Raw genomic sequence first — 17,574 nt, 5'->3', positions numbered from 1 at the left:
ATCCCAAGAGGGAAGATAGGCAGATGTGTGAAGTGTTTGCCAATCCATTTATAAGTACAGTGAAAGCAGAGTTTAGGCTTAATCAGAACCGTGGCTTAGCATTCCCAGGCACCTCCACTGTTGCTGAAATTGAGGGGCTCACATTTAGGACAGTGTGAACTTTTCTCAAACACAGGCTAAGCAGAGCAGCCAACCAATACAATTCACTGATTCAGTCATGTTAAACAAGCCTAAAAAGGAAAAGCTGCTTTCACATCACAGGAGAAAAAGTTAAAGATAGCTTCAAAAATAAGTTGCAATTACAATTAGACTATAAAGGCTTGGGGTTGCCTGCGTGGAGGGAGGCAAGCTACTCGGCCTGACCTGGTGTCATTGCACACACCCACAGGTGTATCAGCCTCAAGAGAAAGTTTCTCCTCAACACTCCAACTTCCATCACAGGAAGAGCGCACAGATGCCAACTGCCTGCAAGGGCCACGGCGAGTTGTCCCGCTCCCGGTTCCGAGTTTGTACCTTCTGTATCCCTTTGTATCACTTTGTCAGTATCCAACAACCCCAGACTTGGTGATTTCATTATAAAGGCCTAAACTGAACAACTCGCCTCCTCTCTTTACTTTCCCCTCCCAACACGGGCATTTTTGTCAAGATCAACGGAGAAATAATGTCATTGAGAATTGATTTAAATGGACTTACCTAAGGGGAGTCAAGCCCAGGCATGTCCATGGTCCTCACTTATCTGCCGGACACTTCTGTGTCCCCGAGGGGGCTCAGGGGCTGGGGGAGGCAGCGTGTAGGCTCGATCCCAGCCGGAAAAGAGCCCCAGGCGCCAGCCCGCGACGCGGAGCCGAGGCGCAGGTGCCCGGCTCGGAGCCACCTCTGCGCGGACCCTGGGCCGCCCTGAGCAGCAGGCGTCACCGCCCCGCTCCAGCCAATCGCCGCGGTCCCGCCTGACAGCGGCAGGGACGTCGCCGGCCGGACCCTGAGAACCGGTTTCCTGCGCGCACTCAGCAGCCGCCTGCCGGCTGCGGGGAGGAAAGCTCCCTCCTGCCCTTCGCGACGAGGGTCGCTCTCGGGTCCTCGGACTCCCAAACACCTCGCCCCGCCGGGATGACCGTGGAAGGGCAGGGAAGGGGCGCACAGCGTCCAGCCCTCCCAGCCTCACCTGTCTTCGCTCAGGCTTCTTTGTAGCTAAGTTCAATTTTTAATTAGCGATGTTTTTTTCTTTTGCGAGCAACACTTTCTCCCAGAAACTGGGAGAAGCAAATAAAAAGAAAGATCTTCCTGCAGCCGTTGTTTTTATTTTTTTTTTTTTTGTGCTTTTTGGCCGGGGCTGGGTTTGAACCTGCCACCTCCGGCATATGGGACCGGTGCCCTACTCCTTGAGCCACAGGCACCACCCGCAGCCGTTGTTTTTAACGGTGAAATTCAGTATTGTACAAATCATCTCAGACACAGAAATCTATAAAGATGCTGCTTGCAAATCCCATTTCAGAACACCAATAGCAGAACGCACCCCATCTGAAAGTCCAGCACAGCGGGGTGAAAAGCAGCACCCTGCACATGCGATCACAACGGGTTCTCTAAACTGCAAACGCTAGAGGAATTTCAGTCTGCCATCTGAGTCCCGGAGACTGCAATCCTTGCAGCGGTGTGGGGAAGTCGAGCTGGATTCAACGTTGGTATTTGCCCCAGACGGTAGGGGTCAGCTTACCAGTCACCGTAGACACGGCCAGAGAGGAAAGGAGCGGAACACACAGAAAGAAAGCTGGACTGTGCGTCTGAGCTTCTGGGTCAGCAAATGCATGTCCATTTGGGCTGCCATGGTAGGAAAAACAAATCCTAGGACCCAGGATAATCTGTAAACTTCCTTGCAGAAGAATCTTAACAACACTTGCAGATTATTTTTTTAGGTGTGAAAGAAAAAGGAAGCATGTCCCCAGACCTCCCCCCCACACACAAACAAGAATTCTACAACATAAAATCACAGAGGGTATCATATTCTATCAGTGTAGTGGTCTCCATTCCAGACACCAGCAAAGCCTAAAAAGCACCCTCAAAGATGTCATGGTATTTCAAAGATGAGACTAATTATTCCTGTATTAACTGGAAAGTCTGTCTCTCCAGAAGGTTCCACTTGAATTTCAGAGTTATTTATAATGTATAACGTGAGATCTAAGGAAATCTGATTGAGGCAAATGTGGAATAGGAATGCGTAGGGGTGGGGCCCAGAATCATCTTTCAGAGAAAGAGAAGCCTCCTAGAGGTCCCTGGCATTGCAGTTATGTTCTTTCACAAGGAGTCCCCTCTCCTTTAGGAACGCAGCTTTCTCACCCCCGTTTTATGCTTTCCTCTCACACCACACAACCTCCCCACACACCACAGCTGAGGTGCGTTTCCTTCCATCACAGACTCCTAGCAAGCCGCGAGTTCAGCAGCAGCCAGGCCCTGCCATTTATTTTGAATATGTCAGATTTAACAACCTCCTGCTGCTGCCCAGATCTCAGCCCCATTGTGCGGAATGACAAATGGTCTTGTTTGACATTTGTTTATCACAACCAGCCATCTCAGGGGGAGTGCCATTCCCTCAAGCAGGAGAAAGTTTGCAGTGGTTTAAAGGAGCCAGGCAGGAACAGGCTCCTTCTCCACTCCCCAGGAATGTCCCCACTGTGTGGCCCTGCTCAAGCTGAGCTCACCCACGCCCACTCTTCACTCAGTTCTCTGTGACAGCATCCTCAGCAGGCTAGTGCTATGTTACATTAAAACAAATCTCTGTGTGATGCTACAGGGAAGCCAACATAAGCAGGCAACTAAAAAAATAAAAATTATGTAGAAATGATTAAAACACCAGTTTTTCCAAAATTATGATATGAATGAGGGAACCATTGTAATATTTACAATGAAAGGATGCCTGTTAGTAGCATTAGATTGAACCATATAAAATTGCCAATATTTGATGTTTTTTTTGTCCACTACAATAGCAGCTTCATGTGAATCCACCTGTAACTGAACTATGTTAATAACTGTCCAACTAGTAGCTACTGTTTCAGCAGCCACCATGGCACCTTCTCCAGCCAGCTCTGCAACTCCATAAGGTAAACCCATAACCATTACTCCAGCTCTGTAGATGTGGAATCTGAGATTTGGAGAAGTTAAGTAACTTGTCAGTGTTCATAGGCAGGGAGCAGGAGAGGAGGAGGCAAGCCGGAGCAACCTGAGCCCCGAGCCCTGCCTCCAACCACCACCCTCTTCCAGGGAGGCTTTGACAGTTACCAGCTTTGTGATCCCAGGCAAATTACTAGACATTTTCAAGCCTCAGTTTCCTTTCCTCTGAAATAGGTTCCTCCCCATGTGAGGACTGAGAGTGATGTTTTAAGAAAGCCTTTCGCCCAGTGCCTGGCGTGGGAAGAGCTCGCATGTCACCTGTCCACAGTGGTGCAGGATAGATGATCATTCTCCCCTGCCTTCCTTCACCTGTCCTGACATGAGATGGCACAGAGTGTGTCCCCATCACCCTTGGGTGGTCAGGTGTTCAGGCGGCCGCTCAGGCAGAAGGACCATGAAGTCTGGCAGCGATGCCCTCCACAGTACATGAAGGCTACTCTGGCACACAGAAGTTTTTCACACCAGAACATCCATCAGCTCCCCTGTACTGAAGAAAGACTATCAACACCCTGCTCCCCACTCAGTCCACACCCGGCTAGTACCCTGCCCCAGCCCCATTGTCCATTTGCTGCTTTCTCTGCTTCCAAGTTCTACTGACACGTGGAATGCTTTCACAAACATCTTAGCTTATCCTTTGCCACCTGCCAGCTTCTTTGGCCATCAGTTGTAGAGGTCAGGCCACCCTGGTTGGAGGAAGTGCCGAAGTTCTAATCTGGAAGCAGCGCCTCAGAACCCAACAACCAGGGACCACAGGGAGGAGGCCTGGGTTCCCTTCCTGTTCTGTCCCCCACTGATCAGCTAAGTGACCTTGAACCAGTCATTTATCATCTCCGGCTCTATTCCTCGTCCTTGGAGAAGGACTGTGGTTCAGATCGTCACTACTTTTCTTCCCAGTCCTAATACTTGTAGTGAAGACAGGATTAAAAAAAAAAAAATACACTGGGCAGTGCCTGTGGCTCAGTGAGTAGGACGCCGGCCCCATATGCCGAGGGTGGCGGGTTCAAACCCAGCCCCGGCCAAACTGCAACAAAAAAATAGCCGGGCGTTGTGGCGGGCGCCTGTAGTCCCAGCTGCTCGGGAGGCTGAGGCAGGAGAATCACGTAAGCCCAAGAGTGAGAGGTTGCTGTGAGCCGTGTGACGCCACGGCACACTACCCGAGGGTGGTACAGTGAAACTCTGTCTCTACAAAAAAAAAAAAAAAAAATACACTACACAAATTGTTGAAGTATGATTTTCCCCCACTTTTCTCTAGAAGCTCATAGCTCCTCTACTTAGGCACATCCTGTTCTCTTCTGAGTGCCTTTTAAAAAACAACTGAAGGTGGGAGAGTTTCATGTTACTCTGTTGATGAACTGCAGACCAAGATGAATAGCCTTGGTTTCAGAACACCAGATTTCCACTGGTATTTTTCCGAAATGATTTGCACATGCCCTTGAAAGGTGCTTGTCTCAGATCAGAGATGGGGGGTTGTGGTGGGAAAGCTGCACAAAATAATGAGGAGAATGGTTTCTTTACTCATTTTCAATTCCTTTCCGTCTGTCCATAGCAGTTACACTGTTCTGTAGGAGCTAGAAGGCAGACTGCCCTGTGTGAGGCAGGTGTGAACGCCTGCCCGGCACTTACTTGCCAGGCCCTGTATTTTTATGGTGTACTCCCTAAGCTCAAAGAACTTTCAGAGTAGGTTTTAAAAATTAGAAGTTTGCCCTTAATACTCCCTGGAGGAATTCAAGGAATTTTATGAATGGAGGAGACAGAAACAGCCTCTCAGCCTCAGGTCCACTTTCCCTTCCTAGAGCACTTGCTGGCTTCTAACACACTGTTCAACTTTCATGTATATTTTGTAGTCAGCATTCATTGCTAGGCTCACAAAAATGTCAGGTCCGTACGGACAGGGATGTATGTTTGCGATCATGGCTGAGTCCAAAGCACCTCGAGCAATAGCTGACATGTACTGAACTTTATAAGGTCATGTAAAAGATTGGGGTAGAAGTGACATCCTGCCTGTCTCTGTAGAAATCACACCGAGCTGTTGTAGAGTAGGGCACAGTGCAAGGACAGTGACCATGACCCAGGTGAGGATGTTGTGAAAGATGAGAAAGTAAACTTCTGTGGGGTTCAGAATTAGTTTAGCTCAACTCTGTGAATTCTCGCATACGGTTTTCAGGGGGAGGAAATCTGGGCAGCGAGGCGGGAGAGGAGCTCAGTAAGCTCAGTTTCTCTCTTCTAGTCCATTTCCATGTAATTTCATGGAGAGCGCCAAGTGTGTCTGAAGAAGTCAGATCTCTGAGGATGCTCTGAGGGAAGTGGACACCCCCCAGCTGAGACAGTGCTCAGTGTACCATCTAATGACACCTTCACTTTAAAAGGTTGATGAGGGCGGTGCCTGTGGCTCAAAGGGGTAGAGCACTGGTCCCATATGCCGGAGGTGTCGAGTTTTTGGCCCGCCAGCCCTGGCCAAAAACTGCGCAAAAAAAAAATATATAAAAAAATAAATAAATAAAAATAAAATAAAATAAAAAGGTTGACGAGATAACGCCTATAGGCTTCCTCTTCTCAGGGTGTGAAAAGATGTCATTAGCCCTGGGTGATGGCTCTCACCTGTCCTTCTGGTACTCTGGAAGGCCAAGGCAGGAGCATCCCTTGAGCTTAGGAGTTAGAGACCAGCCTGAGCAAGAGTGAGACCCAGTCTGTACTAAAAATAGAAAAATGAGCCAGGTGTTGTGGTGGGCACTCCAGAGGCTGAGGTGGGAAGATCACTCAAACCTAGGAGTTTGAGGTTGCTGTGAGCTAGCATGACACCATGGCACTCTAGGGTGACAGAGACTCTGTCTAAAAAAAAAAAAAAGATCGGGCGGCACCTGTGGCTCAAAGGAGTAGGGCGCCAGCCCCATATGCTGGAGGTGGCGGGTTCAAACCCAGCCCCAGCCAAAAACTGCAAAAAAAAAAGATAGTGGCTAAATCCAAAGTAGTATTATACAATACCTTTCCTATATAATAATCGTAGGACACAAACCATTTATCACACAGAGATCAAAAGCCATAATAGCTTTTCATTGCTGACATTAGTGATGAGAGTCAGCACATTTCCAATTTAATTCTGCTTCTGTTTTGCTGGCCTGAACTTATCATATCTCACCTCTGTTCTACCTCTTTGCTTTCTCTAATTCTTTGGGGGAAACCAGGGTATTACTCTTCACAAGAATGTCAGTGGCCAGAGGGTAGCAATTAAAGGCATTGAACTCAGTCAGCCCTTCAAAGCCCCAACACCACAGATGGGGAAAGCCCACTTACCATTTAGTGCTAAGAATAATAGGCAAAGGAATTACATTTGAGCTCACAATTTATGCCTAGAGGTGAAAAACTCTGGAGAAAGAGCATTGTGAGACACAAATCACAGCATTAGTAATGGTTCACTTCAATCTCTGGGAAAATTGCACCGATAATGTAAAGAATGAATAAGGCACCAAGGGAGCAGCACATATCACTTACATTTATGCACTTCTTTTCTTCTTTTTTGTTGTTGTTGTTTGGTTTTTTTGAGACAGACTCTCACTCTGTTGCCCTAGGAAGACTGCTGTGACGTCGCAGTTAACAGCAACCTCAAACTCTTGGGCTTAGGTGATCCTCTTGCCTCAGCCTCCCAGTAGCTGGGACTACAGGCACCCTCCACATTTTTCTATTTTTAGTAGAGGCCGGGTCTTGCTTTTGCTCAGGCTGGGTAGAGTGCCGTGATGTCAGAGCTCAGAGCAACCTCAAACTCCTGAGCTCAGGCAATCTACCTGCCTAGGCCTCCCAGAGTGCTGGGGTTATAGGCATGAGCCACCACGTCCGGCCACATTTATATACTTCGGTATATGCTTAATTACTTAGCAGGGTGATAAGGACAGATGCATCAGGAGGGAGACAAAGTACTTTATATATTTTGTTTCGACTCTCCCTAGCACTCTCCTAGTGAGGTACTATTATTATAACCATTTCATAGCTGAAGAACCTCAGGCAGAGAGATTATTAATAAAAATTTGCCCAACGTCACAAAACTAACAAGTGGTTAGTAACAAGCTTTGAGGCCAAGTAGCCTGACTTTCAATTCTATGTTCTTAAACAGTGTGGGCCTTGTTGCAATGTAGAAATGAGACAAGGATGGCTTGGGTGATGTTAGGGAGATTTGGGTATTTTTCTGGCTAGCAGAATTCTCCTTAGTAAGATATGCCATGTCCCAGAGCCAGCTATCAGCAGAGGGGATCAGTTGAATGGGCCAGGCAGCACTAACAGAGAGGTTGTCAAGCAATTAGCCTGATGATAATTTGGTATAATAAAAACTGCTTCAAATCATAATTGAAACTGACAGCAAGCAGGACATTTTTCCTTTCAATTTCTTAACCCCACACCTTATGCTACAGTAGAAGACTCCAGTCGGAATCACAGTGGGGCTGGGGTGCTGTGGAAAGAGATGCGACAGTAGATACGTACACACAGGGAGGCAGCACATGACTTGGGGGTTTCCGTTTTTGTTTTTGTTTTTGTTTTTAGAGACAGAGTCTTACTTTGTTGCCCTCGGTAAAGTGCTGTGGCGGCGTCACAGCTCACAGCAACCTCCAGCTCTTGGGTTTAGGCGATTCTCTTGCCTCAGCCTCCCGAGTAGCTGGGACTACAGGCGCCCGCCAAAACGCCCGGCTATTTTTTGGTTGCAGTTTGGCCGGGGCTGGGTTTGAACCCGCCACCCTCAGTATATGGAGCCAGTGCCCTCTCCCTGAGCCACAGGCACCGCCCTGTGACTTGGGGGTTTTCATTCACTCAACAAACATTTCATAAATGCACTGGTGAGTTCAAAAGCAGTAAGACACAACAACCTCTTTTCCCAGTTTAGTAGTAGCTGGCGAGAGGTGAAGAAGATGCCTGGGCTTGAACAGCCTAGCGCCAAATCCTAATCTGCGGTAGGGTGGGGGGGAAATGTGGAGTAGGGAACGCAATGCAATGCGAGCGGCTGCAGTCTAAAGAGGACCATTTTTTTCCCTCTAGTTCTAAATGAGTAATTGACCTTGGGTCTTCTGCTGAAGCACCTTATCTCAAGACTGTAACGTAGCAACCACAGGTTTTTCTTGCAGCCAAAAAAAATAGTTTTTAACAAACTTTGTAGTAACTCTTTAATTGCTGGAAGGAGAGGGTTTAACTGCAAGTGGGTTGTAACTCCCACCCAGAGATGTTAAGGACAGTGGGAGACATAGGGGATATAAGAGAGAGAGAAAGTAAAAGGCTAGTTAGCTGGGTGAGGCAGGGAGGGCAGAGTCCGTCTTTCACCAGGGGCCGAGAGATTCTCAGCAGTGGCCCCCTGAGTGAAAGTTGGCCCTTGTTCCCCAGCCACAACCAGTGAGGGCCCGCCCTCCTGAGTCTCACAGCCTCCAGGTGGGTCAATTCCAGATAGAGCCAGAAATCCAACATGCATGCCTTTGTTCTCACAGCCTCCAGGTAAGGCCAGTCGGGGATAGAGCCAGCCAATCCTAAACCTCCTAAGTTACCTCAGTCCCTGCTCCGACCAACCCCCAACTTGGTCCCGGTTTCCCCCTGGAAATTTCCCCCATGTTTTGTTGCAACCCAAAATGCATCACGCCAAAGAGTATAAAACCCACCATCATTTCTGTCGGGGGTCGTCCTCCTCTAAGCAGAGTAAGCTGGAGGTATGGCCCGAGCATGCTTGAATAAAGTCACTACTTTGTTTTTTTGCATGTGTGTCTTGTGATCTCTCAGTGGTGGAACTTGGTCTTAACAGGCTCAGCGCCCGTAGTACAATGGTTACAGCGCCAGCCACATACACCGAGGCAGGCGGGTTTGAACTCGGCCCAGGACAGCTAAACAACCATGACAACTGCAACAAAAAAAATAGCAGGGCGTTGTGGTGGGCGCCTGTAGTCCCAGCTACTTGGAAGGCTGAGGCAAGAGAATCACTTAAGCCTAAAGAGTTTGAGGTTGCTGTGAGCTGTGACAACACAGAACTCTACCAAGAGCGACATATTAAGACTCTGCCTCAAAAAAAAAAAAAAGAAAAGAAGATGCCTGGCTAGCCAGCATTGGGCTAGCAGTCTGGGGACTCATGCCACCTGGGCCAAGCAGCCAGATGGTCATAGGATGAACAGGAGAGGGACTGCCTCCTCTCACAGGGGCACGCACAGCCCCACCACTGCCACCAGGTCGCCTGATTTCTCTAGAAAACAAAATCCAGACCATGTATAACTTACGGATTTTAAATGTGGATTAAACAAACACCTATAGGCCAAATACTTGTGTAAGATGTAGTTTTTAACTTCTAGCATGAAAAGACTTTATTAAATTCACCAAGTTGCCTTTTTAACAAGAAAATTGGTGGGGCAGCGCCTGTGGCTCAGTGAGTAGGCGCCGGCCCCATATGCCGAGGGTGGCGGGTTCAAACCCAGCCCCGGCCAAACTGCAACAAAAAAATGGCCGGGCGTTGTGGCGGGCGCCTGTGGTCCTAGCTGCTCGGGAGGCTGAGGCAGAAGAATCGCGTAAGCCCAAGAGTTAGAGGTTGCTGTGAGCCGTGTGACGCCACGGCACTCTTCCTGAGGGTGGTACCGTGAGACTCTGTCTCTACAAAAAAAAAAAAAGAAAATTGGTGAACTTTAATCGTGGATTTGGTGATCCTTGTGATCCTTATGTACACCTAGTCCCAATCATTTTAGAAGTTTTATTAAGGTGTAACATACACAGAATGTGTAAAGTGTCTTAATCTATAGAAAGAGGAAAAGTGATATGGAACACCCACATAAGTTTCTAGCACCCACGCAAGTTTCCATCAAGACCTTTCCAGCTTATTCCAGACTTCCCCAGCCCCACTTTGGACCTTCATCATAAATTAGCTTTGCCTGTTTTTTTTGTTGCCTACTTCAACCTTTAATCATGAGAAATTGATGACAGAGTTCCGTCAGGTCTGAAAGAAGTAAAACTGTGTTAACATAAATTAAGGTACCCCTGAAAAGGGAGTGAGGGTAAACTCAGCCCCACCGTGGGGCCCACAAACTCAGCCAAGAGCTTCTCTGGTTCTGGGATCAATGCTTTCACACACCTGTTATTTCTGACAGCCACTATTTCCTGGGCAGGTACCATATACCACGTATTTACTTACCACACTGCATGGAATATCTCAGCTAAGCATCACAAAAATCCCCAGAGACACAAATTTAGATAAATTTCTTCCAACTATATAGCTACAGGAAACTGGGTGTGCCATGGATTATGTAACTAGTCATACCGTCACTAATTTAAAAATCTAGATTCAAAGGCAAGGCTATTCCAATGCACTACCTGGCCTCCCCATAACATTAGTAATTAATGCATTTTCTTAATTCTTTCACAGGAATGCGACACACTTTTTTTCTTTTTTCTTTTTTTTTTATTGTTGGGGATTCAATGAGGGTACAATAAGCCAGGTGACACACTTTTTTTCTTAACCAGGAGTATAATGAACGTTTTTTGATGTAGAATCTGACCATAATTTCATAATTTATATTACAAGAATGGGGGAGCTAAAGTTTATTACCTAGGTACTTTATTTTAAACAAGTTAATGGCCACAGCGGGTCTAGGGAAGGAGATATCATTATCATTTATTAGCATGGATCTTATTTACCTTTGTTTACCTAATTTCCTAGGGCTCAGGAGAACATTGTCTTGTATGAAAATAAATATAGTTCTGAGACAGGAGGCAGAATTAGATGTTTAAAGATGTTTCTCCTTCTCAGGAATGTGCACAGCATAGAAATGGGATGAGAAGCAGTGGTGGCTGCAGAATTCCCTGTAAGAGGGGCTAACTGGTGGCAACCAGGTCGTGAAGGAGTTGTAGGGAGCATGTCTTGAAGCTATGTTCTGCATAGCAAGTTTGGTGTTTTTACTTAGACTGGAGCAGTTTTCTAAAGATGCGTTAATTCATCCTTTAACAAGATGGATTTTGGGGGTTTTTTTGAGATCCGGTCTCACTCTATCCCGCTGGCTAGAGTGTTGTGGGGTCAGTCTAGCTCACAGCAACCTCAAACTCCTAGGTTCAAGAGGCCCTCCTGCCTCAGCCTCCTGAGTAGCTGGGACTACTGGCATGCACCAATATGCCCGGGTAATTTTTCTATTTTTGGTAGAGATAGGGTCTTGCTCTTGCTCAGGCTGGCCTCGAATTCCTGAGCTCAAGCAATCCTCCCACCTTGGCCTCCAGAGTGCTAGGATTACAGGTGTGAACCACTGTGCCCAGCCCAACAAGATTGATTTTGAAAGAAATAAATTGATTAAAGACCTCCCATTTGATCCTGCAATCCCATTACTGGGCATCTACCCAGAAGAAAAAAAATCCTTTTTCCATAAGGACACTTGCACTAGACTGTTCATCACAGCTCAATTTACAATCGCCAAAATGTGGAAACAGCCTAAACACCCACCAACCCAGGAATGGATTAACAAGCTGTGGTATATGTATACCATGGAATACTATTCAGCCATTAAAAAAGATGGAGACTTTACATATTTGTATTAACATAGATGGAAGTGGAACACATTATTCTTAGGAAAGCATCACTAGAATGGAGAAGCAAGAATCCTATGTACTCAATTCTGATATGAGGAAAATTAATGACCTAGTACATGGTGGGGGGTGGGGGAAGGGGAGAGCAGAGAGCGGGAAGGAGGGAGGGGGTTTGGGGGGTCACGGCGTGCAACACAACTTTTGGAGGCGGGACACAACTATAAGAGGGACTTTACCTAACAAATGCAATCAATGTAACCTGGTTCTTTGTACCCTCAATGATTACCCAACAATAAAAAAAAATTAAATAGGGCGGTGCCTGTGGCTCAGTGAGTAGGGTGCCGGTCCCATATACCGAGGGTGGCGGGTTCAAACCCAGCCCCGGCCAAACTGCAACAACAACAACAAAAATAGCCGGGCGTTGTGGCAGGCGGCTGTAGTCCCAGCTACTCGGGAGGCTGAGGCAAGAGAATCGCGTAAGCCCAAGAGTTGGAGGTTGCTGTGAGCCGTGTGACGCCACAGCACTCTACCCGAGGGCGGTACAGTGAGACTCTGTCTCTACAAAAAAAAAAAAAAAATTAAATTAATAAAAATAAATTAGGGCGGCGCCTGTGGCTCAAGCAGTAGGGCGCCGGTCCCATATGCCGGAGGTGGCGGGTTCAAACCTTGCCCCGGCCAAAAAGAAAAAAAATAAATAAATAAATTAATTAATTAATTAAAAACTGAAAAATGAAAAACAACATTGAGAAAACATGATTGTTTGTATTAGAGAATAATGTTTTAATGCAGGAGGAGGGGGTGGTCTAAAGCTCCACCATCTACCCATACAACTCCACCCTTACTGCTGCCTCTAGGCAGGCAGGGACCATCCACCTGATGCCAAATGACTGGAGAAACAGATAAAGGGACGAGAGGATGTCCCGGTCACCGAGTGAACATCACAAATAGCCAGGCCCTCCTCAGGGGCTCGTGGTCATGGCAGATGGGGAGAAGCTGATGACTCACCAATACTTTTTATGCAGAAAGATATAAGCCACTAGGAATTCATTTGTGAGGGCTTTCTAGCTGGAGATATGCAAAAATTCCAAGTATATGTTATCTTTTATCTCAACAGTCACCTTGGGACCAAGTATCCTATTTGAATTCCAGAGTCAAATCTATTTCACCAGCTTCTTATACTTTAGGTAGATCAGAAATTCAATTCCCATCAGGTGAAATATCCAATTTTTAGCAGGAGCATCTATTTCAATATTTAGTTCTGAACCCTGACTCCCAGGATTAGCCTCCATAAATATTCAGCTGAGGTAGCCATATGACCCTTCTTCAAATCAACTGCTTAAACTGTTACTCAAACTGGTTTTAACTCATAGCTTTATTTTTACCTTTAATCACCAAATTCCTTTTATTTAATTATTATTTTTTTTTTTTAATTAATCGGCTCAGCACCTGTAGCTCAGCGGCTAGGGCACCAGTCACATACACCTGAGCTGGTGGGTTTGAATCCAGCTGAGGCCTGCCAAACAATAATAACAACTACAACCAAAAAATAGCCAGGTGTTGTAGCGGGTGCCTGAAGTCCCAGCTACTTGGGAGGTTGAAGCAAGAGGATAGCTTGAGCCCAAGAGTTGGAGATTGCTGTGAGCTGTGAGGCCACAGCACTCTACCCAGGGTGATAGCTTGAGACTTTGTCTCAAAAAAAAAAAAAAAAGAAATTAATTGTGATGAAATAATGCATAACAAACTTCACAATCTTGACAAATTTGTAAGTGTACGGTTGGGTGGCATTACGGACATTCATGCCATTGTGTGTCCTACTTCCAGAATTCTTCAGCAAAACTGAAATTTTGTATCCATTAAACAATAACATCCCAATCTCCATTCCCCTGAGCCCTTGGCAATTACCATTCTATTTTCTGTCTCTACAAATGTAACTAGTTGAAGTGCCTCACACAAGTGAAATCATATACAGTATTTGTCTTTTTTCACTTAGGGCACCATGCCCAAAAGGTTTGTCCATGTTGTAACATAGGTCAGGATTTCCTTTCTCTTAAGGCTACAAATTGCCTTTTTTAAAAACTCACAAAATGTTTTGAGTTGTTATTTAGCAAGTTAATCAATTAGATTAAGAGGGAGTACCTTTCTCTCTTAACAGGTGTGGTCTCAAACTCCTTTAGGTTTGATAATGGTAAGAAAGGGGTTGGTAGAAAGGGAGAGAGAGGATCTGCTGAAATATTACATTTAATGCTGTGGTAATCTAGAGTTTATCAGAGCTGAGAGAAGGGCTTGGGAAACCATGGCTTGCAAGGCCAAACCCCAGAGTTTCTGATTGAGGAGGTTTAGAGTAAGGCCTGGGAACTTGTATTTCTTTGAAGGTCAAACGCCACGACCACATTCTAAGAACCTTTCATCTGTAACCTATCCAGGGTTAAGCTAGAGGATTCTAATCACCAAATTTTTCTCACAGTGCAAAGAAGATGCCCCTCCCACCTAAGACAGGGGGCTACAGTGTGGGGGAGGGAGGCACAGAGAACTGAAATAAGAGAAAGCCCGGCCACCTGGAGAGGAACTGCGGGAGTGAGGGAGAGCAGGATGGCAAGTCAGCCACCAGAACCAAGTTCTGGCCCCAGGCAGGACAGGACAAGTGTGTCAGATAAATGAGGGGAACATCCCACTCGGGGAATCTTGGCTCCATTGCTCCATTTGACACCAGGAGAAAGTCCCTAGAGAGGGCCCAGCTCAATTTTTCTCCCCTAGGACCCAAGGTCTCTAGTGGACCAGTCAGAGGGGAGAATCTTAGACATCAGACGTGGGACGGGGTGAGGTGATCCTCGTGTCAGCCCTTTGGGCCCAGGTTGCTGAGATGAGAACTTGGTGTGTGCTAAGGTGTCTGAGGCCAAGGGCAGCTGAGTGGAGGCTGAGTCTGCAAGTGGGAGGTTGTGGGTGATCCCAGGGGCATCACTCAGGCCAAGGCTGACCACAGGTTCACCAGCTGCCTGAGTTACCATCAAAGGCCAGTGGTGACTGGGAAGACTTGGTCAGAGTCAGGGGACCAGCAGACAGGGTGCTGAAGGCCTGCACTCACCACTGCCGTGACCTCCAAGACGATACTTTGGCAAAGGAGCCGTGCAGTGGAGAGAAAAGGTTGTGTCTGAGCGAGGCAGCATTTTGTCTTTGGGATGGAGCATCGCCTTAGGCTACAAATTCCCTTTTTTAAAAACTCACAAAATGTTTTGAGTTCATTTAGCAAGTTAATCAATTAGATTAAGAGGGAGTGCTTGTCCCTCTTAACAGGTCTGATCTCAAACTCCTTTAAAGCTATTCAAATGAGGAGATGGTGTTAGCAGGGTTTAACTCAGCAAGGGCTAAAAGTCATCCTTCTGTTTCTCTTTTTCTGCTATTAAGAAAGTAGGTTTACAAGGAAGACAAAATATGCAACCCATATTTTTTTTTCTGTACATCTAAATTGTCATGTGACTAGGGTTGTAGATGAAACTGGGGGTTTACTTTTACTAAAAACAATTCATTGTTTATCTGAAATTCAAACTTAACTGAGTGTCCCCGTATTTTGCTTTGTTAAATCTGGCAAGCTTACGTGTAATCTACTATCACATGTGTTTGTGGGGTGACAAGGTTACTCACGTGTCCATTCCACCTACTTACCCCCACAAATCTCAGTCATTACACAGCATGGTTATTGTACTCACTGAGGGCAACTGCATGATGAAGCCCCAATTTTATTGGGTTTCAAGTTTGTGTTAATATTTCATAATCATTTGGGTGCCAGAGAAAAACCAATTTAGGATAAAAGTCTCCCTACGGGCAATCTACAAAGGGGCGGATCCAGGCCCCATTGGAGTATATGGGCAGAGTTCCCTGACAACTTTCTTTTCAGTATATTCAAGATGTGGATGTTCACATTTGAATTGTCACAATATCCCTGTAAAAGGATGTCCAAAATTGTGAAATAAGCCCTTAACTTACACTGTTGGAGTGCCTGCTGTGTCCCTGTCCCCTCCCTCCACGGCCCACCATCACTGGCCACGGAGGCTCCCTGCTGACAGCACTGGGAGAAGCCCTGGGCAGGGGGTGTCCATTACACACAGGGCTCTCAGGACACTCTGGAACATGTGGGCTGTTGTGTCCATGGCAGCCTGTGAGGTCACGTTCTGCCCTTGACTCAAAGGTCTCTAAGGACACGATCCACCTATCTACACATGGACAGCAGATCCAGTTTATTATTGAGATTACACCATTGGAGCTCACTTCTTCACGGGAAGATACTGGTAACCTGCTAAATCACCTTGGAAGATATGAATAATACCTTTATTATTCCTGCTTTATCTTAGTGTAAGAATGTATTCTTCTCAAAGGACATTTACTATTTATTCTTAGCCATGTTTTCAAAGATGAACAAATCCTCTAGCGAGGTTCCAAGGGAGTAAGAAGTGGAAAGACGAGTTTGGATGAGAAACTTCCTGGGGAGGAGAGCTCGGAGTGGTGCAGAGGGTGGTGGGGGAGAGACTGGGGAAGCCGAAAGAAGATGGGGAGAAGCCGGGGGCTTCAGTAGAGTGCTGGGAGTAACTGAGCAGAAAGACAAACTTTACCTCATTCAGAAGCGGAATTTGACCTGTGTAGAGTCTGTCCTGAAAGGGCCAGAAAGATTTCTGGGCCTATGAGTAAGCACTGGTAAGTCTAGTACTTAAACTTCACATCCTTCATAAATATTATTGAAACTCTCAAATATTCTCTTGCAAAACAATGGATGTTCCAACATTTCGACTGATATTTCAACCACTTATAAAAGTACAGAGCAAGCTAGACTGGAAGCAGGCTGCTGGGTTTCCTGTAGTTTGGGGCCTGGGAGTGGAACACGACCAGCCGAGTGCCTGCCGTGATAAAGCAGAAAGCCCTCTGAGGCGTCTATCTTTGCAGTGCTGTTTTCCCCATTTCTGTTTTTATTGGCATGTGGACCTGCTCCTGTCAAATGGGCCAGACAAGATCCAAGGTTAACTTATTTAGAGAATGTGGATCAACACTGCTGGGAAAACAGAAGGCCCCGGTATGTGTACTCTCTCACAGCACAGCAAATACAAGCGCTGGCTGAGCCCAGGCTGTGGTGGTGGGCAGAGGCAAGGGGCTTGCACTGCAGGGGTTTAAGCAACCACGGGGAACCAGCTGTCTGAACACAAACCCTGGTGAAAGTTGGGCTTTTGTGTCAGATAGACTGCAGTTCAAATCCACACTCAAAACAGGTGTGCCCTTGGCAAGCCTGCCCTCTCAAAAGTCTGATTCCTTATCTATGCAATAGGGTAGTAACAGTACCTATTTCCAGGGCTTGAGAATTAAATGAGAGACTGAAAATGCTTAGCACACCCAAAGCATTCCGAGAGCTTACTAAAATTACTTAAGGTACTAGGTTCATCTGTAAATCAAAAGTAGTCTAAATTGGGTCCTATTTAATCCACATCCCACTGGTCCACTTCAATCATCTCAGCCAAGTACCCCATCCTTTTCCTCATTGCCTTAATTTTAGAATGATAATTCCAAACAAATTGTAATTTCCATGCCCGCAGTCTATCCATGCAGGGGCTGGCACGAGGATGTACATGAATTATTACAGAGAAAGCGAAGACCTCTTCCCGTTCCAAGGCTGCTCTGAGAACATCGAAGCTAGCCTTTCTGAACGTTTTATTGAAAGGTCCCCAAATTAAATTTTCAGTTGCAGCTACATGATGCCTTATAAATCCGTAAATTTGTATATAGGAGAACTACAAGGCAGATTAAACAAAGCAAAACAAAACAAAACACTGCGTGGATCTTAAACTCCTCAACCTAATCTCATTTTTCTATTCATTAGTATCTTGTGCGGTGACTCAGAGATTTTGACCTCTGCCCAAC

General features: G+C 46.2%; 1 protein-coding gene across 3 annotated transcripts in view; it reads right to left on the bottom strand.

The window, feature by feature from the left end:
• The window catches only part of SHROOM3 (shroom family member 3), a 329,341-nt gene that overhangs the window by 185,950 nt on the left and 125,817 nt on the right, over positions 1–17,574 (bottom strand). The window contains exon 1 of one of the 3 annotated variants that reach the window (XM_053588502.1): positions 694–904. The exons of the other annotated variants lie outside the window; for them this stretch is intronic. The gene's annotated coding sequence lies outside the window, so the exon portion shown is untranslated. Of the gene's footprint in view, positions 1–693; positions 905–17,574 lie in introns of those variants that run through there. 3 annotated transcript variants of the gene reach the window in all.

Source organism: Nycticebus coucang, chromosome 1 (assembly GCF_027406575.1).
Source record: "Nycticebus coucang isolate mNycCou1 chromosome 1, mNycCou1.pri, whole genome shotgun sequence".
Taxonomy (NCBI): Eukaryota; Metazoa; Chordata; class Mammalia; order Primates; family Lorisidae; genus Nycticebus; species Nycticebus coucang.
The sequence above is the reverse complement of the archived record's forward strand: the minus strand, read 5'-3'. Positions and strand labels throughout refer to the sequence as shown.